The sequence below is a fragment of the Xiphophorus couchianus genome, chromosome 23 (genome assembly GCF_001444195.1).
Source record: "Xiphophorus couchianus chromosome 23, X_couchianus-1.0, whole genome shotgun sequence".
Lineage (NCBI taxonomy): Eukaryota > Metazoa > Chordata > Actinopteri > Cyprinodontiformes > Poeciliidae > Xiphophorus > Xiphophorus couchianus.
Window position 1 is genome coordinate 19,874,298 of NC_040250.1, and position 24,219 is coordinate 19,898,516.

At 36.5% G+C, this 24,219-nt stretch overlaps 1 long non-coding RNA gene across 2 annotated transcripts in view; it reads left to right on the forward strand.

The window, feature by feature from the left end:
• Positions 1–6,820: 6,820 nt before the first annotated feature.
• The window catches only part of LOC114138824 (uncharacterized), a 45,738-nt gene continuing 28,339 nt past the window's right edge, over positions 6,821–24,219 (forward strand). For both annotated transcript variants that reach the window (XR_003594319.1, XR_003594318.1), the window contains exons 1-3: positions 6,821–6,895; positions 7,008–7,123; positions 9,182–9,302. This is a non-coding gene — a long non-coding RNA (uncharacterized LOC114138824). The remainder of the gene's footprint in view (positions 6,896–7,007; positions 7,124–9,181; positions 9,303–24,219) is intronic.

Here is a 24,219-nt window from a genome sequence, read left to right on the forward strand (position 1 = left end):
GGAGACGAAGCTTCATCTTTTTATGTGACAATGGCTTTTATGTTTTAGATATATTCACTAAAGAAATGTTAATCTTTTACCTGCTAAGTGCTTAGCTTGCTAGCAATAGCAAGGAAATGGTTCACTCATTTTAGACAAAATATTACTTGTCTAGTAATAAAGGTTGTGAGTTATTATGTTTAATCCAGGCTTTGGTAGCCTTAATGTTATACATTAAGGCATATAAAGTTAACTTTCTTTAATGTACGTCTATAATACCTCTGTGTTTCTCAATATTTTTTTATCTGTATAGGTTTGAAGTCTCAGCTATCTGTCAATCAGCTTGACACACAATGAAGAACAAAAGATGGAGTGGGTCATAGATAAAACACAGACACAATAGAAATACGATGCCTCAAGGTTGAGGAATTAATAAAGAAATGCTTGAGGCGGGTTCATTAAAGGCTTCAAAATCCCATACTTTCAAGTTCTACTTCCTCTTTAGCATGGGTGATTGTAAAGATCCTCTCAACTGTGTTAGTGATGACATGATGGGTGAGACAGACTGCAAAGATGAGGGCAACTTGCATCAAACAGAGCAGCCAGAACAACCCCCAAAGACTGGGCACCGCTCCAGTCACACGTCAAGGTGGATGATGATGACAGGGCTTATTTGGCTTGCTTGGTTTGCAGTATGACTCAAGGTAGCAAAAAAGCACACAAAAAACTGAGACATTAAAAAAGATGGCTTCTTGTGTTGCGTTGTCACACAGGAAAAATGGCATTTTGTAGGTGATTTCAGATATTTAAAAAAATGAAAGTTTAATTTGAGCACTTAAATATTTTATACATTCTTGAATGATAGTGCTTATTAATGACAAACTGAAATATTTAGGTTATTCATGTGCTTTTTAAAAGTAAGTCTCAACAAAAAGAAACAAAAACTAATCATTCTTTTCAGCTTGTAATTGTTTTATATTGTTGTCTTTTTGTGATTTTAGTTGCATCTTTTTTGTTTTTAAGCACTAAGCTAAATTATTATAAATTTGAATACAATCACTATTCTTCAGTTTAATGTAGGAAAGAAAAACTCTGAGATCCACAGTAAAAATATAGTTTCATCTATTAGGGTGTCCTTCAGAAGTTATATATTTCCTATTGAAGAATCTACTTGCTGTTCACCAGCTGGTCCAGCATTTGTACAACTCCTACCAATAGTCAATCTACCTTATTAACTGATCACTGTCCTATATAATCATTCTGCTGAAATCATTAGGAAAATGTATGTTCAGCCAGCTGTTATCACTTTGTAAATATTGTCTTTCTTCACTGTTTAAAAATCCTTTGTTCAGTAGTTTCATACCAAAACTGAGTTTTAAGTTTATTGCTGACAAACAGCTTTTTCCACAGTCTGTGCCTTATTTGTATTATTGCATATTGGTAAAATAAAGTCAATAATACGTTCAATCAATGGATGTACCCACCTCTTAACTAAAACCAGGTACTGTTGAAAATACTTATCCCTTTCTTCATTACTCTGTTAGAAATTTTACTTTTTAGCAGAACTTGAGAAATTTTCCAATCAAGTAGTTTTATTTTTTACCACAACTAAATAGAAACAGAAGTGTATACTGCTAAGCTTTCGGTGAGCTATGCAAAGTGTACTTTAGAAAGCAATGGAATAAAAAATAACATTTTTGAAAATCTTGTCACAACATATTTGGTAATATAGAGTCTCAGTGGTTTAAGGATTTGCCTCTAAGGTAATGAAATAATGATATAATGTTAGTTTGACTTTTATCTTGTTTCAATATTTGTTTTTCATCTATTATTTTTTAAACAATGCTATATTCTTTTCTCAGCCTCATTTGGTTTTCAGTGACATGCTTTTATAATTTATCAATGCACAAGAGCATTGCAGATGATAAATGTATTTTGTACTTCTTGACTTGCATGCATTAATGCATGAATTCTCCAACTAAAATAAAGCTACACACTGCCATTTTACTGATAAGGATTGTATTTTACTCTCCAATGAATGTGATTAGGAAAATGAAGTTAGTTTTGTTTGTTTGTTTTTTTTTTTTGCTCAAGTCAATGAACGAACATTATAACTTGAAGTAAAGTAAAACGGAAATGACATAATTCTTGAAGACCTATATATATATATGGAGAGAGAGAGAGAGAGAGAGAGAAAGATAGATTTAAAGATAATATTGGTTAGCCCTGTGACAGACTGGCGACCTGTCCAGGGTGTACCCCGCCTCTCGCCCGGAACGTAGCTGGAGATGGGCACCAGCAACCCTCCCGACCCCATTAGGGACAAGGGTGAACAGACAATGGATGGATGGATGGATGGATAATATTGGTTAGATATTTACCGTCTGTAAGCTTGAATCTCCCTCCAACCGACAGCTGATGAGATACATCGTTCAAAGTAACGTTGTTCCGGTTACATTTAACTTCCTGCAGACTTCTGGGATCACTAGGGGAAAACAGCGCACTCTAATGGTGGTAAATTGTAAGGACCTTAATTTCCACTCGGCTACATGTATTTGCATCAGCCACTTGTCACAGTATTTATTTTACCCCTTCTGTCACTTGGGGTAAAGTATCTTTGTGGATTTAGCTGTAGGATATTTGGACAACTAATAACTGTTGAATAACAAAAGTATGTAAGTAACAAATACCAAAGTGTACATTTCTAGTCATACTGTCATAAAATAGACTATCAATTTTTTAAAAGTTTATTTATTTTGAAATTTTTGTTATATGTGCTTTTTGTTTTTATTTTATTTTTATTTACTTGTATTTACAGTGGGACACACTGATCAGCAGATAAGCATCAATTTACAGAAATATGCAGAAATTGTGACCTAAAACTACATGTCAAGTCATCATTCACAAAAGTGAAGCTATACAAATAACGACATACAAGATTGAGAAAATACTCCTAAGAAAATACCAGACTATATTATGCAAAATATGTGATTTAACATGTCAGTACATAAATATTTTGAACATTATTTGCATGAGCTTTGTGATAAGTACTAATATCTTATGACATGCATTGTAATAATTGTAATTATATTCATGCAGTATGAAAAATGGAAGCAGCAGAAACTGATTTACATGCAGTACCAATAAGAGCAATCATTCAGACTGAATAGAACTTCAAGAAGAGCATACCAAGGTTAGGATTTTCATCACTCAATGTTTTGTTTTTTTTGTTGAAAACTACGCTAATGTTTCCCTTAATAATAACCAGCTGAAGGTTCCAATCCAAAATACTAATTTTATTCGTGCGTCTAGGTTTATTATGGTAATACTATACATAAATACTGAGTCACAGGATTTCATTATCATGCAGACTGACCTGGCCAAGGAGACACTTTCATTGTTGTCCCTGGGCTAACCATAATGTGTTATTAGTAGTCAGATAATGTCTGTGCATGTAAATTGTTCATGGAAAGACCAAGGGCACAGGTTTGGTTTGAACAATGGTAGGAACACAACAACCCACTCTCCCACTTCATTTACTTTTCCTATTTTAATGACTTAATCTAAATCAATATATAAAAGATGCATTGATATTTATCACATATAGAAGTAAGTAGACCATTCAGTTCAAACTTTTACTCGAGTATGTGGACATGTTTTATATCAGATTTATTTTATATGCCAAAAAGGCTCTGCTTATTTTTTGATTGTGCCAATCGGTTGGTTGATTTAAAAAAAAGTAAACAATAGGTATTCTATAATAAATACACAGATATTTTATGCAAACTTGTGTTTTCAGTGTTATCAGTTGTTCTGGTCACTTTTTTGTAATACTCACATGTGATTTTGTGAGTCAGAGATATGGACAGAGATAACTGCATGTGCCTTAGATCTTGCTTCTGTCCTTTAATATCGTAAGTATTTTTCTTTGTTGTCTGACTTTATTTGACATAAAATACTTTGTTACTGTTATAATATGTTCCTATATGCAAAAAAGTAATACATATTAAATGATAAAGACCATCAGTTTAATTTTTATTTTACTTTTACAAGAAAAGCAGTTGACAGGTACTTGAAATTGTTCTGATTTGTAGCGACAAGTCAGACTTATTGAACCTAGACACCTACTTGAACCCAACTTTTTGTTTTGCATTTATACAAATTTGTAGTTTATCTAGGCTCATATTGTAGCTTTAATTTCAGTTCTATGTTCTGTTTCTTATGTTTGGAGTCAGTCCTGTGATGATAATTTCTGTTAGTTTTGTTACATAGCTCTTTGCATTTCCTTAGTGGTCATCTGTGCTTCACTACGTTCTACTTAAATATTGTCTGCTTTCAGTCATGACAGCGTCCCTGATTTCCTTTGTTTCATGTACCTTTGCAGCTTTGATTGATCACTCAGTTATTTCCAGTCTCCTAATCATCCTCTTCACTTATTAATGCTAGTCAATTTAGTCATTATTGTGAGATTCTCCAGTTGCTGTGAATGGTACTGTTACATCTTGTCTTTTGACATCTTGTTGGGTTCATCCCTCCTTGTTGTCTTCGATAGTATGTCAACTTTTTTGTTGCTTTATTAAATATCCATTTCAACGTGATTTGTTCTTCTGTGTTTTGCCCTTCTACACAGCAAAAAGACAAAATAACCTCTCTACAAAAGACCAGCAATATCAATGACCACAAGGGCCCATCACCTCACCTTGAGCAAAACCGTTGTCTGGCAGATGAACCATAACAGCTACTGTTAGTTTGAAGAGCAGCCATGCCTACCTCCTACCAGCTTTTTCACATCATAGAAACAGTCCCCATGCACCAATCACCCTTCTGTCCTCAGACCTCTTGACCGGACTAAAGATCCCCGAGGAGGATGTCAAAGGGCTCTTCAAGTGCTAGAAATCCAGGAAAACTTCATACCTGATGGTGTGTTCCCTCTTAACTGAGAGCATATATACCCAAGCTTCAGTTCACTCAGATTTTCAAGAGCACTCTGGAGCTGTGCAAGGCTTTGTCCTGTTCAACATGCCCTACCTTCATTCTGGCCCCCGGTAAACACACCATTATATGATTAAATGACAACAGGCCTGGCCTGTCACCCTGACATCTGTGGTCATAAAATACTTTGAGTGACTAGTGTTAAACCATCTAAAAAGGATTGTAGGTTGCCCTGCTGAACCACTACAGTGAGCTTACAGGGCAAACAGGTTATTTGGACTATGCTTCATCCTGCACAATCTTAACCAACCTGGGATGTATGCCAGGACTTAGCTCAACTTTCAAAGCCATCAACCCACATATCCTATACCAGAAGCTTAAACCTAACCCGCTTAAGACTGCAGAGATGACAGCAGACTTCATCTCTATATTCTGAAGAAATTTAAGAAGTGCAACCTGCCAGAGGAGCAGCTGGTCATCTTCAACACTGTGATGTTTTAGTCTCTCTGGGGAACATCTATCACTTTGTGAATTGATTTAGCCACAAATCATAATAGGGCCAGACTGCAAAACAAACTCAGGTCTGCCCAGTACATCTATCATCTCTTCAGTTCTCAAAAAAAAAAAATCTGACAACAAACTGTTTAGACTTTTATCAAAGCACTATTTGCAAAAGCCAGCCAGCGCAGAGACACTTTTTTTAAACAGCTCCTTATAATTCAGAAATGTAAATACAAGGTAGTATGGAATTAGCATCTTCAGTCCACAGGATATTTAAAAATGCAAACACAACATCATGGCTCACTACCCACCACCTTTTCCACTGCCATGCCAGGAGAGAGGAGCAGCCATATGTGGAGAATTTTGAGAAGAGGGTGTAAGTTGTTGGGAGTGTCTGGAGTTAGGGGAATGGAGGATGTCCCTGAAACCTATTAATAACATCCTGACATATCGCCTTGGGGACATATCACATGCTCTCTTGGTCGTCTCCACAGAGAATCCTCGAAGTGGCTCTTCAGAGACGAGCATTCATTGAAAAAACACAAAAACACAGCCCATAAAAAGGGCATCAAGGTCTTCAAGAAGAACATGACGACTGTGTCTTTGAGCAGTTCACTCCAAGTGTGATGTGATGTCCTTGCCAGAATATACAGTGAGACATTAACATTTAAACTCAAGAAAAGGACAAAAATAGAAAATGAAAATTTCTATCAATAAACAAGATAGAAAAGTAATTTCCTTTTTTCACTAGAAGAAAATAGTCATACTTCTATTTATTTGTCAGTGGCAAAAAATGACATTTTCTTTTAGTAAATAAAATGACCAATTTCTAAGGTGATATTATACATGCCTTCATGTGGTAACATTTCAGAGATCTAACAATAGCAGACTGCAAAAGGATCCAAATACTTCGATTAAATTAAAGTTTATATATTGGCATGGATAACAAAAGATCAACTTTAGAAAAAGGAGAAATAACAGCTCATTAATACCACGGAGACATAATTAGGAAATATAGGCACTACATCGCTTGCCACAAGAAATCTGGCTAGAACACATAAATTAGGATTAAACATATATTAGAACTTAAACAGGGGTTTTATTTGCATAAAAGAGCTTTAGATTTTACGTTTGCAACTTTGTCATTTGCAGCAGCATGGAATAAGTAATTTGTTGGGACGTTGGCAATATACTTGGCGAAATACACAAATTGTGCAGTCACATTTGTTTATTTTATATTGAGTATAGTTTATTTAGACTTTATTAGGAGCATTTCAGTTATAAAGGGAAAATCATTCTAGCACGTACGTTATTAACATCTATTTGGTTGATCCTGAAGTGAATGTGGTTGTGGAGTGCACCACAAGGGGGCAGTATAGTATGAAGCCAATAGGTGTTGCAGCTTCCGCTTACGCTATGAAGGGAGGTTGCGTAATCCGGAACACACTGCTTACCGTCTCATCATTTTTGCCTTTTTAGTCAAGTAATGTTGCAGAATATGTATATACAAATTCACATATTGCAGCACTGTATATGATTGCAGTGCTTTATAGCCAACTATGTGTGATCTTATTAAAATTAAACCTTGTTGACAGGGCGGTTAGACTGTGCTCGTTAAGAAGAGGACAAAAAGCTGTGTAATTGCGACGCTCCACCCCCACTTCAACTGATACCAGAAGTGTAGAATCCCAGATGCTGCAATGAACTTCAGGTATCATACTTTTTTTTATATGAAACATAGGAAAACCGTTCTAGTTGCATTATTAGTTAAAATGTTTAAAATGTTTGTCTTTTTTATTTATTTTGAATTTCCTAAACATTTTCTAAAGGATTTCAAAAAGAGAGCTTCTTTGCAATAGAGCAATATCAACATACATTTTGTTGAGATTGTGCATGCATGTATGAGTGTGTATGACAGAGCTTGTGTCTGCATGTGTTTAATCTGTGTGTGATGATGTTTTTGGTTCAATCAACTGCCTTCTCATTACCAATTGGTCTCATGGAGACCATGGTAGTTCTCATTGCTGTATGACTAAAATCACGTAGTTTTTTCCCTCAACCTCACCAAAGGTCATCTGACCTTTTCTTGTCACTCACCCCTTGCGAACTTTTCACCCCCATCTCCGTGTGCAACTATTGTGATTGCTCTGGATTTTATGGGTGTGTTTATTTAATTTCCATCAGCCACCATTCTGTGCAATGAAGAACAGATTGCTTTTATTTTTTTTGTAAGATGATCTTGTGTGCCCTGAAAGGTGCCTTTTAGTTATTGGCAGTGACAGGGTGGTCCGGGCAGCACCTGTTCTCCATTTTATGCAAATTGGGCTGCATGAAGGAAAGTTGCACAGCCACATGCATTCACACAATTGCATACATCTAAATATTTTTGTGCACTGCACTTTTTGATAATTGATAAACTCCAACTTCCAGTGTGGAAACTGCATGCTCTTTAATGCATGAGGCTCCTAGTTCTTTCTACAACTAGAGCATCCCAGAGGGACAGAGAATACTGATTAGCAGGCAGGGAAGAGGAAGTACAGTCAATTGGAAATTTCACTTCAAAGTGCCAAGACCTGAAAGGACAAGGTCCAGAAAACAGTTTTATTTTGACCACCAGTAAATCCGTGTGAGGTCAGATGTAGAGCAGGCAGTGATACTTCAGGCTGTCAGTGTTTCTTTTAATAACATATTTCATCAATTCATTTCTTTAGAGTAAGCAAGATCTCCATCAAGTGATGGATGTGATAATCTTCATTACATTATCACATAGACATCCTTTACCTGAAGTTTGATAATTCATTCATTATTTTATTAGATTTATTATTTGTCTGTAATTTTATTAGTGGTTGAGATGAACTTTTAATTCCTCATTTAATCTCCATTAATTTTCATTATCACCATTTGACCACCAACATATTAGCATAATAAAGAGCTAATTATCAATGCCCCCAGATTAGTTTTTATGAATCCTTCCATTGATATCCATTGTATAAAGCCTCTTATCCTTGCAGGGTCACGAGCGGGCTGAGCAGCCATTGACCTGGGCCTGTCAAACACCTACAAATGTCTAATTTGTTCTTATGCTTAGGTAGTAGAAAAAATATATGTTGTGGCAGAATTTATCCTTTCTCCCACAACAAAATTCTGAAGCACAAAAAAAGTTAGTTTAATGACAGCATTAGAAGATAATAGTACCACATCAAACAACAGTGTATCTGAATTGTATTTCAATTGTGTAAGAAGTCATAAAATTTGTATGACACATTATGGAAATGCTTTATACTCATAGACCACAAACATCGACAGATAATTGTCTGGACCAAAAAGCAGATTGTTAGAGTGCCTGAAATGTGCCTGAAATGTCCCTGCAGGACATTTATCCATGGAGAATACACTTTGGAGCCAGCACTGTCAGCTGTCCCCCCCTATATCTTCACTGATGAAACTGATGGACTAAATTACTTTCTGATTTATTTGGCTAATGATTGTCTAACCACTTTAAGAGCCCTAATAGAGAATGTAATCTAATTCCCAGATGCTAAGTTGATCTTTAAATGTGAAAAAAAAGTGCAATAGTGAAATCATGGCATGGATTTTGCTTTGTTTCAGCATATCATAGAACATGTTGGTACTAATGATTCTTTCAAATAACTAAAGCTCTCCACACCTGACAGCACTGATGTGACCCCAAACCAGCTCAGTTCTAGGGTGTCGGTGATCTTGTATATCCAAGGCCATCTTTATGTACAGCAGCAATTTGTTTTTTCAGCTCCTGAGAGAGTTCCTTGCCGTGACATGCCATGTTGAAGTTCCAGTGGCCAGTATTCGAGCGATAACGCCAGATTTAACACATCTCCTCCCCATTTTACACCTGAGGCCTTCTAGGATAGGTGAGTTACAAGACACTGGGGAAGGAAAATATCTTATTGGGCACAACTTTTGACATTTTCACTTATGGGCCGACACACTTTTGCTAGTGGTTTAGAAACATTAATTTCTGTGTGTTGAGTTATTTTGAGGAGTAAGCAAATTTACAATGTTAAACAAGCTGTACATTGACTATTTTACAGAATCCAAATTCAATTGAAAGTGAAATGAAATATATACTTAATCTGAAGTTACTTGTGTAAATACAATTTGAACTTCACATCACAGTTTTCTAGTGCAGACATTTTAATAGCACTTTTCTGAAATAATACTCTATCCTTCACACAACAGAACATAAAGATGGTAATTGGTGTAAATAAGATGAAGTAAAATGAGTCAATTTGGCAATAAATTTGCAAAGGAAGAAGCACCAAATTGGCAGCTGGCCTGACAAGCGTCTCTTAAGGGATCTAAGGACACATAACCTCACCTGATGTGAGTGAGTCAAGGACACTTTCATTAGTATTCAGCTCCCCCTTCATCAGTGTAGAGCTTGGTGATGAGTTTGACCTGGGGCTGGTAGATGGCAGAGATTTCCTTCATTTGTCAAGAAAAGGTGTCTCCTGTCTCTGGAGCTGAAGAGGAGAAATGCAGTATAGTTCTTTAATTATTAATACGTCTTAAGAGGAAAACTCTGTTTTCTGAGGTTAACCAAAATTAGCTCCACATTAAGTTTTAGTACGATCAGGATACTGCCTAGTGAATGCCTCCACTTTTTATCAAAATATAAATAAAATAAATAAGTCATATCTTTAAATAGGAGAAGAAAAACATTTAAGATAAGGAACTCTGTTGCGTTAAGTTGTCGGAGGATTTAAATAAGACTTATATTACAGAACAATTTCAGTTTTAGGCACTGCAAACCTGCAAATCCTTGGCTGACAAGCAGAACTGAGAGGCAGGGTCAGAAGAACATCTATCATAAAAAGTCTATAGATGTACGTCTGATCTCATATATTTTTTGTTCAAAATACATGACATTACGTAACTTCATGCTGCGCTGAAGTTACATGTATTGGAGCGAGTATCCAGAAACGTAGCAATAGATCTTAATAATATTACCCAAGTAAAAAGTACAATGTAGTAAAACTTCATGTAAAAGGGATTTTCTTTCTTTTTTTTCTTTTTTTCCAAAATGCAATTCAGGTTAATGTAACTGAGGAAACTAGTTACTACCCACCTCTGCAAACAACTAACTGTACACATCACCCTGAAAACTACTGCATTTGACTTTTGGGAGTTGATTTCAAGATGCCATGAGCATGGTGTCAGGTGTGAGATGAGGCTCTAATGCTCTTATAGAAATCTTTTTTGATTGATTTCATTACATATTCTTTGTGTGTAAAGATTAGAACGTCTGCGCTTCTGTACCAACGTCATCAGGAGTGTGAATTTTAATCTGTCAAAATAATCTTTTCCTAGTCTTCATCAGCAAAATGTTCCCAAAGCTTTAGCTGGTGTTTGACCTGCAGAATATATGAACACTTTATAAATAGTCAAATATTTCTGCTGATTAGACATTTATATTTGACGTGAGAGCTCATAAGAGTCGAAGTGGCCTTGTAAAACTCTAAGCCCAGATTCCTCTCTGTGGCCATCTGGCCCACGAGTCTTGGCTGTCAGCTCAGCAGAAACCTGTGGATAACTAGGAGCAATCAGAGGGCATAGAGCCACGGACTGCCACTGTAGTTTACACCATGCATGGAACTTCAGCCACACAGGTGTACACACTAACAGGCAGCAGCTGGTGATCATGAAAATTGTTCACTGCTGTGATAGAGCGATGCTAATTGAGTATATTTTTCCCCTTCTTGTGGTGCCATCACCAGTCATAATCTATTAGTGCGCATTATGTCAAGATTTGAAGGCATCAGAGCAGTTCTGTGTGAACACCAACACAGATGAATATAGAAAGGCAAAACAGAAGATACAAGAGATCAAGTGACTGAACTGAGAAACCATGGAAAAGTATATTCATGAAATACCGCACGGCAGTGTAATCTGCTTAGTGTGTTCTCAGCTGTTTAAGAGAGGTTGCTGCTTTATTTTGAATTTACTGAGGATTAATTAAACAGGCAACTATACTTTGCTTTTGTCATGTTCCCTTTATTTTTTTAATCAACAAACGATCTGTCATTTTGGAACAATGTTGCTGACATTTGTAAATGAGTAGACAGCCAGCTGGACTGTAAAAACAAAGACCATTAAAAGACAAATGTCTCAGTTTATCTAATTACTTCAGGAACGTCATTTGTGAAAACCAGTGACATTTAACAATATAAAAAACAATTGTAAAGCCAACATTTTACCGCACCTCCAAGAAGCCTGCTCTTCTCCTCATGTTTGACTTAGGGTTAGATTAGACACACTAATAACCACCTTCATTATCCAAACTGTTTTTGTTGGAAATGATCCAGTTTTGAGCAATTTTCCAATAATAATATAACAAAAATAAGAAAATAAAACATTTGCAGTCAAACTTGGTTCTGTTTGTTTAATCTATTCATCAAACACATAATTAAAATGTGCTCAGCTAAAAGTATTAAGACACACATAACATATATATGAACTGTTTAAATATTTAAAATCTAACAATGACAGAAAATCAAAAACTGATTTGCTATAGCCAAATATTGCTGATTATTAGTTTCAACAGTGACACATGTCCTTGTTTTGTCATTTTCATATATCTGATACATTAGCTTTATTTAATTTGGTGTATATAACACACTGAATCAGAAAGTCCCACAATCCCTAAATTCTCATGAGACAGAAGCTCCACAACACACAACATACACAGAAAGCTCCAAACACAGCCATTGTGCGACAACTGCCAGATGTTTGTAAAATTTCTGTTTAATGAAAATTATTCTATATAGTGCTACTACTGTTAAGGTGTGCAGATGGTGCATATTTAATTACAAAATTCACAAAGCCTGTCTGTCTAGCATGTGCATGTCAACCATGAGTTAGACTATTTCTTCAGAAATGTCACTTTCCATGACTGTAAGGCACATTTTGGTAAAAATAGAATCAGTGCAGAGCAGGACGAACTTTTTTTCAGAGGGTAACGGGCTCCCCCAAAAGAATGATACCAAGTGGAGCAAAAAGTGGTTCTACAAAGTATTGATTCAGTGGAACTGGCTAAATATGCGGATTACATGTTTTACAATTGTATTTGTGAAAAAACTATCAACATGCAGGTCTATTATTTAAGGTTTAAAAAAAATGCTACTGGCACTGTTACTTGGTTCTCAAGTTTAACTCAATGTTGCACAATTTTTTCACCTTTCAGCTGGAACCAGTATTCAGAGAAAAACCTTAATAGTATCGTTACACTCAGCAGTATTATAATACAATGTTAATCTATTATTATGTTTCATTAATGGATATCACTTTCAGAAGAAAATACTTTCAACACTTCTGCCGCTTCACACTCTCTTTTTTTTTTTTTTTAACCATCAAGTACAAACCTAACTAAGCACAGCCACTAGAAATGTTCAGATTGGCTTAAATGTTCCTTCTTCTAAAACAAAAGGTCATCTTAAGTCCACTCTGGTTGCAAAGTCAGAGGAACAGCAGTACCTGATGTGCACAACTGATATACTCTTAAATGACAGCTGGTTTCTGTTCGTGTTCTAGTTGCAGTTTTGTGCTTTTATGATGGAGCTTAAGCAGGGATGTCTTGCTATCATAGACCTATAAGTCTTTTCTACAAGCTGAACTAACATGGTAATAAGCAATTAAAATGTAAAGTAGTGGAATTTAATCATTGATGTGTGGTGCAATGTAGACTGCAGTGTCAGAAGTAATGTCTCCAGATTAAGGATGCGACAGCCCTCGGGTCACAAGTCGAAATCAGACTCACTCTTCTTCTGTTGTTCGCCTCTTTGACTCTCTCTCTTTACTCCTTCAATTCTGAGCTGGAACACAGTGACTAGATGAACATCTTTTAGCCTGCAGGGTTCGATTGTGCCCAAAGAATATTTTCTTTCTCACTTCTGGTCGATATGTAGTTAATCCAGCATGAAATTATATTTTGTTTGAGATGAAAAAAGAATGCCTGTCATCATTTTTAAATGTTTATGTCATCAGAATGTAAGGCTTTATAGATAAATACTTGCTCACAGCAGTGTTGGGTTTAGTTTATTTCATAGCTGTCACGAAGCATTATGCATCCTTCCATCACTCAAATAGATAGGTGAAACCTAATGGATTAACACTTTTCAACATTTTGGGTCACACCCTGTAACCTTGGTGGATCTCATAATATCTATTTCAATCATGAGGGCTTTACCAACTGATGCACAGTGGACTTGATTTTTTTTTTTTTCATGGGTACAAATTTATATCTGCTCTACTGACCATACTTCATGGAACAAAAATGATTCTTCATGCTTTCATTGCAAGCTTAGAGAGCAGATGATGTTAAATTGGCTGAATATGTTGCTATGTTGAATGATGGAACAGAATGTGTTGGTGCCAATTGGAAGCAGTTTTAGGGCTATTTTTGTTCTTTTTTTCTCTGTTAAAGATCCATATGTAGCTAACAGAAACTCCCGAAGAGCCTTCTAGTTATATCCAACACAAAGAAGGCAATCTAAAGGCGCTTTTCCACTAGACCACATCTAATTGGTACAGTCCCGGTCTGCCCCGGCCAGATACATTTTCCATTGGCAAATTCGGCATGACTCTGCCTGGCTGTTCTCAGATTTCCATACCTACGTCAGGGGTGGTACTAGCAGGACTGAGCCAGGTACAGCACCGAAACGATTTAATTGACAGCTGACCGCATTTGTTGATTCGCTCGTGATTTATGTCACTGAAAACTCCAGACATTATAGTTTAGCTGTGGACCCTGGACACGCTGTCTGCTATCAGAGATCTGTTCAATACTGAGGAGCAATTTTGAGGACAGGAGCAGTGCCAGGAACACATGCGGAAACTTTTACAGCGAAATGACCATGATTTAACAGCACTGCTAGTTGCAGCTCGTCGCTTTGAAGAAGGGAGAGCAATAAAGAAGAAACGGAGACGCTGCGGTCAGCTTTCTGACGAGAACGGCATAAAATTAGATTATGATGCGGATTATGATGCTAATTTTATTTTTTCACATTCCATTGGTAAATCTTTCGCGGCCCTGCCTGGCTGTTCTCAGATTTTTGAGAACAGGATTAAAAAAAAAGTTTAGGTGTGGCTATTGGTTTACATCTTTTGACTGTATTACGTAAATCCAAGAAGTTGCAAATTAAAAAAAAAATAATAAAGGGGCGGAATTTGATTATGTGTAGTGATGTGGAAAAATTACAGTTAGGTTACACCTGCTAGTTGTATTGCTATATGTTTATTCTAAGTTCTGTATATTCCCACCAAGTTATAGCTGTTTGGGTTACATGCACAAGGTTGGACGTTGTTTTTCCCCAGCTGCATGGGAACCAGTCTGATTCCCATGCTTTGGATCCCTTATCCCTTTGTACAAAACTCATGTGTTGTACAAAGGCAGAGCTTTCCATTTCAGACTTGCTTCATTATTGATTGTCCTGTGAGCTCTCTGAGTTGTGCACAATTCATGAATAAACCTGATTGAGTGATTTTACCTGAACAGTGCTTGGAACTAGTTTTTTTCCACAACATGTAGCAAAATAATTAGCTGATCTGAGTCTTTATCATTATGTTTGGGCCAGCAATAAATTTAATATCTGGGTTTGAGTCCATCAGAATCACAACCTCGAATATCTCCCTCGCTGTTTGTTGCTGCAAACATCAGCTGAGAGTTGACCACAGTTGCTGCATGCTCACATGCACCCACTGGTGAGGAACAGACAGTATAATGGAAAAGCTCAAGAACCAAACTGCACATTAATTGGTTAGTGTGCATTTTACCAGTGGAAAAGCGAGTATAGCAGTCAAGTCATAGTCAAGGTTTTTCAGCACCTCATCAGACTGAGGTACTGAAGTGTGACAAAAAGAATCAAAATCCAGTAGCAAAGCTCAAAGAAAAGTTAAAGTATGTTTGATAAATAGAGTGACGGTGGCTTGCAAATGCAAAGCAGATGAAGTAGTCTGTGTCAACATACATGTCAGAAAATAATCTTTTTTGTCAACCCAGATTAGTTCATCTCACATACCACATTATCAAGGAACACAATCTCCCATTGTTTTTGATTCTATATGAGCTTTGGAGACGGATAACACACAAGATTTTAACTCGGTGCTCTTGAACTCTGTCAGGAAGAAGGTGCCACAATAAATCTGCAAATCTAAGAAATTATAATAATCTGCCTTACCTGTGAAGAAACTGAAACTCACTAAGGCAGAATTGATATACCTAAAGTGTATTTAACCTTTGGTTTAGAGATGTACTGAACCTATTAAGATGAACACAAGGTGTGAAAAACTTGGGGCATCTGACTGTGCAACTGATAAGAGCAAGCACAGAATCTGAGTGACGCACATAACAGACGTAAGATTAACAAACCAAACTCTTATCAGACTGCAATGCTCAGGGCTGAAGAAGGAAGCTAAGATGTCATTACCATTTCAGGCAAGACTGAAAGCAATTCTCTGTGCTAAGAACAGCTTACTGCTATTGTTATTAACAGCTATTTTTGGTTTCTTTCAAGGTTTCAGGTGAAATCTGGCAGCAATTAGAGCAGCTAGAGAGAAGTATTGCTCTCTGACTTTATCTCAAACCAGTGTCTGCACAACTTTCTTTTTCATGTGTAGGCTTCCTCTTCAATGAAAGACGTTTTAACAGCTGATGAGGACGCCATTAACACACATTTGTGTGTGTTCTTTCAGTTTCTCCAACAGAGCAAGTCAGTGTTGGAGCAGCCATTGTCAGGATTATTTCCGCTTCACTCATTAGGAGGAAAAGTATTGATTGCGGTAAAGATAAATGGTAATATTTCCTCAAAAATGGCTGTTATGCACAAAACTGGCCATTCTGAATCAAGTAGGATAGATTGTCTTTCATATATTCAACATTATCTCTTTATTCTAATAAATGTAATTTTAAAAAACAAGTTTAGGTTTGTATGCTGAAAAACTATTGATTGTCAGAATGCAGGTAAACAAACTGGCATACGTGCAAAAGCTTACAAGCATAATTTAAAGCAAATCAATAAATTAGCTTAAATCTTGTTTTATCCGTTTTGTTCTATGCCTACATCTACATTTGTTCCCTAACTTGTTAATGCTTGGTATTGAAGACTAAAAATAAATTAAAATTTTACTAATTTGAATCACTTTAAATAGATAACATGATGGTTGTGACAGTAAACAGTGCTTACATTTATGTTATTTTAAGCAGTTTCTCATGTTTGATTTATTTTTAATTTTAAAACTTAGTTCTTTTTCCAAACTGAATTTTTAATACAGTCTCGACATTTCAGGACAAGAAAATTAACCTTTATGTGATAAGGTAGTTATCGGGTCAAATCCTCAGTTGTTTCCAAGAAACATAAATTAACCCAATGCTGCTGAATATGGGTTATGGTATTTAGAACGTGGTGTGGGAAAATGATGTTACAGATTTTTTGATCTATCAATAGATCCACACTGTTTTGAAATGTAAAAGTCTTGGACTTGTCAAAGGTGCACTCAAGTGTCCTATGTTGTACACTGATTCTTTTATGCAACCTTTAATTTTTTTCCACCTGCCCGTAATTACCCTGAACCAAACAAAATGTGATTTTAAGCAATACAAATGTAACCGATGAAATGTTTGAGTGCGTTTTGTTTTTGTTCTTATTCTTGCATATGGACAATAGCATTTTAAGTTATTTAGCCTACATGCGCTTTGCAATTATCTCCATGTGTCTCATTTGTTTTTTAAGCTCCCTCACACCTCCATCAACCTGCAAGATTATTGATAGCTGGTGTGTAGATGTGTAAGGTTTCTCCCTTGCCTTGTCTTGACCTGCTGTTAGTACCCTCACTCTTGTCTCCTGCTTTACTCTGCTTTGCTTCACCCTTGTTGCACCTACCTGGACTTCAGATCTCTGGACATGAACCTTGATGGGGGTTTTCCATGGAGAATTTCTAGCTTGGTAATGCATACTTATCCCTGTAAATGCAATGGAAAAAGAGAAGGCTAAAAATGGAAAATCCCCCAGAAAACTGTTCTGGTTCTTGGAAAATATTTTTATGGTGGAAACACAACTTGGGAGACTTAAATTTAACTAGATTACCAGATATGATAAGTATTTTTATCCTATCCTGTTTATATTTTTAATCTGTTTGGTTTGGATTGCTTCGGGAAGGGATTAAGTGTTTACAAAACACTGTCTCTTCAGAAGTATTACACGAGAAAACTTTTAATGAGCCATATCCCCCACAAACCAGCTGGAGGAAGTGTAAGTCTTCAGTGGACCTCAGGGCAGAGGGCCACCCAGAGTCAATGCCACAGCAAGATTTTGACTTCCAAATGCAAAATCATATTTCAAAGTCTGATACGCATTCAGTGCTTGAGTTATGGAAGTGGCTGTTGTGGAAAAAACAACATCTTTTAGTGAGAACCCTTCACTCACCAAACTGCAATTTGTTCAAATAAATGCTTAAGGCCATTGTCCAGAAAGAAACTTTCATCTCTTTGTTTGATTGTTGTATTGCACTCCTTGCACCACATGCCCATTTTCACACAGACACATTCATTCAGCAAGCCCCCAGCCTGTTGATTCACACAAGATATAATGCAATTTCCTGCACCAAGTCTTGGCGTGTCTCAGACATACAGCTTCAGTGAAGAGATTGTCAAGCAAGCTCTAAATCTTCATGAGCAATGACAATATCTAACATAGCGCAGTTGGAAGCAAGCCCTGACATAATGATAAAATTATGTGATAAAAAATGTTGTAATTGAAAATAGAAGCCAGATTATCAAAAACTCAAAGATGCAAATAGCTACTGTTTTAAATTCTGATGTAATCATTCTGATAACTCTTAAAAAGATTAAAAAAAAAAAAAAGAAAAATTAATGATTTGCTTTAATTTGCGGCTAATATATTAGCCGCATATATTTTGCTCGGCCTCTATTTCTGGAAAGGAGGGGTGTTACACTGGGCAGCATGCAAGGACTTGAATTTAAAAACTCCCCCTGCTGCCCTCAATAGTATAATTCTCATTCTTACAGAAATGTGCTGCAGCTCTTAGTGCCCAACAAGGCCTGTGAAAGTGGTGGTGCACTGCAGCACAGAAATGCAATTGTGACTCAGATTTCATTGCATTTTCTTTGTGTGGACCATTTGGTTTTCAAATTTTATCTTTATTTGGCAGTGGATAGACAATGAAACACAGTTCATACGAAATTAGGCTTTTCACTATATCTTTGCATATGGTTGAGTACAGTATGTCCTTGACCTTAACGATGTCATTTAACACACTGTATGTCGCACTGGATGTTTTGCAGTTTCTCAACAGTGAGTCCTCGGGGTTGTCCATCTGTGCCAATCTGTGCAGGTATCTAGGTCCATGCATGCCTATTTTCGATATTAAAGAACAATCACCACCTCTCCTTTACGTGAAATAAGTTGTGCGGTTTTCTGCAGGGATAGGTCTTCCATCCTGGAGGTTAATCTGGGATTTGTGCAGCTGCGTGAATCAGCATTAAGCCTCTGACACTGACATAATAGTGAGGTTGCGTTCTCAGACAGAGTTTAACATTGTAATGGAGATTTCATTGGCGATGTCCATGGAGCACGATTAAAGGGGAGTAGATTGCTGTAGTGCCCGAGTCTGCTGTCGTCATCATTTCCCTATCAGGCAGGGTTGCTGGAGCGGACCCACATCTGATATAAACGCTTTAACAGAAACTCAAAAATTAGGGAGGGATTTTTTTTTTCTCTTTTTAATAAAATATGAAATGGACCCACTTTAGGTTCAACTGCAATGACATGAAGTGACTTTAATAATAATAATAATAATATGCAGTAAAATGTATCCACATTGCTTTATTTCTTTTTAAGTGTGTTTTTTTCCAGATGTATAGTGTTGCTTTGGGAACCTTCAATAATCAACAGACTGATTTTATATTAAATACTTTTTTGCCATTCAGGGGCGGGTCTCAGTGCTCAGGTGTTTCAGTAGTGTTGAGATTTTCAGAATTATTTCAGTCAACCCAGTAGACAGATCATGAACCTGTGGACAATTATCCAGCTGGATCCATAGCGATGGATTCCAGCCACCCGGGCCACAGACTGTTTGTGCCGCTGCCATCAGGCAAGCGGTTCAGGAATATACGGACTACAACAAATAGACTGAGAAACAGCTTCTTCCCCACAGCCGTCAGAGCCATTACTCCCTGCCGCCCCCCCCTCCCACACATATCATAACCTCGCAGTCACACATACATATCCCCCACCCCCACACAGCCATATTGTTCTGCACTTTGCACTGTCACATCATCTGTACTTTGCCATAATTGGACCTGCTGCTACTTCTTTGGTGTGGTTGAGTGCCTTTAGTTAATTTAGTTGTATATATTGTTATTATTATTATTGTGTGTTTGCTTATTTATACTGTATATATTTGACCTTTTGCACGGGAGCTGCAATGGAAATTTCGTTGAATTCTGTTCAATGACAATAAATGCTATCTATCTATCTAGCTGATGAAAAGAAGGGTCTAATCAGGGCAAGGTAATGGTGTTTCACTTTCATTCTCTCTGTGAGAAGCTTCCAAAATAAAAAGCCATAATCACTGTGATGCAATTACAGCCGAGTACCTTGTCTGCCTGAATGGTTCTCTAAATCTGCTGTGGAGGTTAACTGGACATTTACCCTCCCATTGTTTTTATTGATCCTGAATATTGACTCATTTGTGAAAGGAAGGTGGGTGAAGTTAAATATTAACTTTAATAAAAGAAAGCTCAAATCAAGAGCAAAGCTGATGTGGCATGTATAAAAACAAAATAAGAGTAGGAGTGGATGACTTTAAACATCAAATCTTAAGCAAAAGAAAACTCTTAAATAAGCTACATTTTGTTTGTGAATATTAATAAACCGATTAATCCCTTGAAACATGAACTAAATAAGCTCCAAAGTGCTGAGAAATGCAATTATTTTGCTCTTCACTTTATCACTAATGTTGCTTAAAACAGGAATACCATTGTAATTTCTCCTCCTGGTTTGTGTGACAGCTGCTTTTCTCTTGACCATGTACAAATACACACCTCTGAAAACTATTCTTGATATCTATGTACATGACTGTAACAGATTCTTCCATATGAATTAAATTAGCTTGATAAATCATTTCAAACTGTGCACTCGGGTTATTCATCACGTGTTGAAACGGAGACAAATTATGACATTTCCCAATCCTCAATTCTGTTTTGACCCAAATCCTCAAATGTCTGCTGAAAATCAAAAGAGATTTTCATTTCATTATCACAGTGAGTAAGCATCCAAATCCAAATGAGAATGAGATTAAATAGTTTTCTGAGATCACTTACAAAAAGACTATGGATAAAAGATGTTGACTTTGTCTCTTTTGAAGTAGAGTCAATAGAGTGGTAGGAAATAGTGTGCACAATTAGAGAACCAGCTTTTTGCCTTGTTGTGCAAGAGAAACTAAGGAACAGAGAAATCAACCTGTGACGCAGAGATTCATGTTTTATTGGTGTTTCTAGAATTAATCCATTTGCTGGTGACTGCACACGCTTTGTCTGCTGGCTGTTACCTCCCATTGGGCTGTATTTTGGTAGCAATGACATTTTGGGATCTTTTAAAAGCAAGCACAAAAGCTGCATTTAAACACAGCCGTTTACAAAATTTTGTCTTGTTCATTTAGCTTGTTTATCTGGTAAACATGTCAGACCTGCAGTATATCTAGCATTCAGACTATTTTTTTTTCTAAATTCACTCCTTCCCTACGTTGAACATTAGAATAGTACCGTTGACTATCAGTTGTAATCACAAATAATCAGCAGACAAAGGGTTTTCCTCCCGCCATCTCACAGCAGGAGGCATGCGCACAGCGACATGCTGCTTTGGTCGCATTTCGTACCAGTCTGCCTTTTTTCAGCGCATTAAGTTTGTGAAAATAGAGAGGAATACTCTGTTTTGTAAATTGAAAGCTCTTATGTTACAAATGCCACTAAGCTTAGATTTTCTGCAGTTGTCCCTTTAAGCTAAACATACTCCTCTGTCTAACCGGAGTAGTGATTTTAATGCAAAGAAGTAGCAAGATAAGGGTTCACCACAAAGTTAGTGGAGATCCATTAGCAGATAAACCATGTGTCGTTGCAGCGCTGCAGTAATACCCTCACAGCATGAGGTTGATTGCACTCATCGTTTCTTCTCAAAATACGGAATGAGATCCCCACCGAGGAAATCCTTGATAAAAGCTGCTTCTTCACAAATATTAGGAAAACAGAAAACTTGGGAGTGATGCTTATCTGGGACACAACACTGTTGATATTTGAAGACATAACACATATTTTCATATCAAGATAATCATCAAACAATGACTAAATTCCGGTTGGTGGAATTGACTCAATTATTTTCACAGTTTACAGCCCCCGCCCCCCAAAAAATTTTTTACTTTGTAGTTATGAATGATTATACAAACATTTTAACATCACAACACAAAGATTTAATGTCCAACGTTTTGTAGCCTAGTGAACGTGTGCTGTAAAGTTTGTATGAGCTGATGGCCATTGCTCCTAGCTTTAATTAGCTCACAACAGTGGGCATGAACATTACGCCAATTATCTTTCCTCAAGCTTCCACTGGGAAGAAATATTACCCATGGCAGATTCTCTATAGGGGATCCGTTGGCAGATGCACATCTAATTACACCTATGGGGAGATTCTCTTGGATGTCAGAATGGTCCCATTTACACTCCTATTGGGCAATTAACTGTCCTATGTATTCAGGACAATGACCAAACATATAGCTTTATTGAAAATAAACAATGCACATGCTGCATACTTAAACGTGCCTTCTGCCCCGTGTAACACCAAAGAGTAAATGACGGGTGCGCCCTTTCCCCTTAACCCTGCATGTTGCATGTGGAGCTTAATTACATGAATATTTCAGCAGTTACTGCAAGTCCATTTAGATGTATCAGCAAGATTGCAAGTTTTTAGACAGTAAGATGAATTATTCATTTTAGCATGCTCTTTTTTGCAACGGTTCTGCAAAATCTGTGCGAAGATAATTGAAGACACACGTGAAATTGATCAATGGATTTTTTGAGGGATTAAACCTACTTTTGTCTATTTATAAAGCACTACAAAGCAAATGAATTATTCAATAACAGTCTTCTAGTGATCTGAGGGCTTTCCAAAAATGAATAAATATTACTGACATTTTTAACACTATCCTAAATTTCTCACCTTTTCTTTTTTTCAAGCTCAACATATATTTTTTTTTACACTTTATCAGGTAGAAAAGAACATTGGAAATAAAAGTAAATTTATAATAACAATAGTATTAACATTTATATATATGTATATATATATAAGTACATCGCATATTTTTGACATAGGACACAGTGCAATGAGGCCAAATTGCTACTACAATTAAAATGAAGAAGCTCTTCAGCTTTATTACAATCATTAAAGAATCACCTGACAGGAACTATCTCAAAAAGAAATGATTGTAGGAGGATCTAGAATAAAAAAAAAAAAAATGGTTTAGAAAATATTTGGAAGATCCTTGGCAAAAATGGGGATAATTTCAAACAGGTCCAGTGCATGTACACATATTGAGTTTCTAGTTTAGTTTTAGAAATTGGACAATATGTATTTATGAACATTTTCATGTTTATAGCCAAGTGGCTAATTTTCATCTCTAGTTCCAGTGGTCGGTTGATGTTAAAACACAGATAATACAAATAAGGATGAGAACGACAGATGTGACACTACCAAAATTAGAGGTCTATAAGTGATTAATACATATTTAATGTAATCAATACCCAAATTTGTGGCTCTTGCTTTCCAAGAATCAATTTTTAGAGGGTCAGTATTCAATTAGAAATATTAAAAAAATAAATAAATAAAGGAGCTGACTGGTCCTAGCCACTTGGCGCCCAAGGCAACATTTAAATTGGCAGGTTTGTAAAGCATGTAAACTTATAATTAATCTACCCTTTACAAAATGAGGGTACTTCAAATTTCTTTCCGGTGTTCAAACATCGTTGTCCATTGCTGATTGGAAAACACAATATTTTGTTCGTAGAGCATGTTCCTTCTTGTTCAGGGGGTTTTGTCTTTGTCTTACAAAAACAAATATATAAAGGAAAAATATCTTATGTTGAATAGGGTTTGAATGGGACAAGCACTGAAATGTCATCTGTGGTGTGGAAGGAATATATTCAAAAGGTACATTGAGGATGTATTGGTAAAAATATAAACCACAGTCCACACAAAGATACAAACTCACGCATATGCAATGTAAAGGCCACTTTGCTGATGTAAAATCTCAAAGGTCAGTCCAGTATAGCAATAAGTGGATTGCTTGGACTAGTTTTAAATGGCTAATTTGGCCAGAAGAACCACATACAAAATAAGAAAAGGTGTGTTCCAGATGCAACATGTAATGTTGGGGTTAAACCACAAGCTCCAGAAGAAATGTATGCCACATTGACAGTATTTTTCCTGTCAGTGTAATTCAAAGATCAAATTTTCAAAAGGTCAGTTGGAACTCAGCCACAAGAGGAAAAAAGCAAGGCTTACAGTTTCAGATGGTTTGATAATGCATTAATTTTTTTTCTTTTTTTTTTTGTTGACTTTCTCCTGATGCGTATAAATGAGGTGTTTTGCACAATAACCATGATACCGGTGTTTGCTCTTATATATCCTGCTTTGAGTTGAATTAATGTTTTCAAAGTAAGATATATCAAGCCGTTGAAGTTCCTGGTATCCGTTTGCTTTAGAT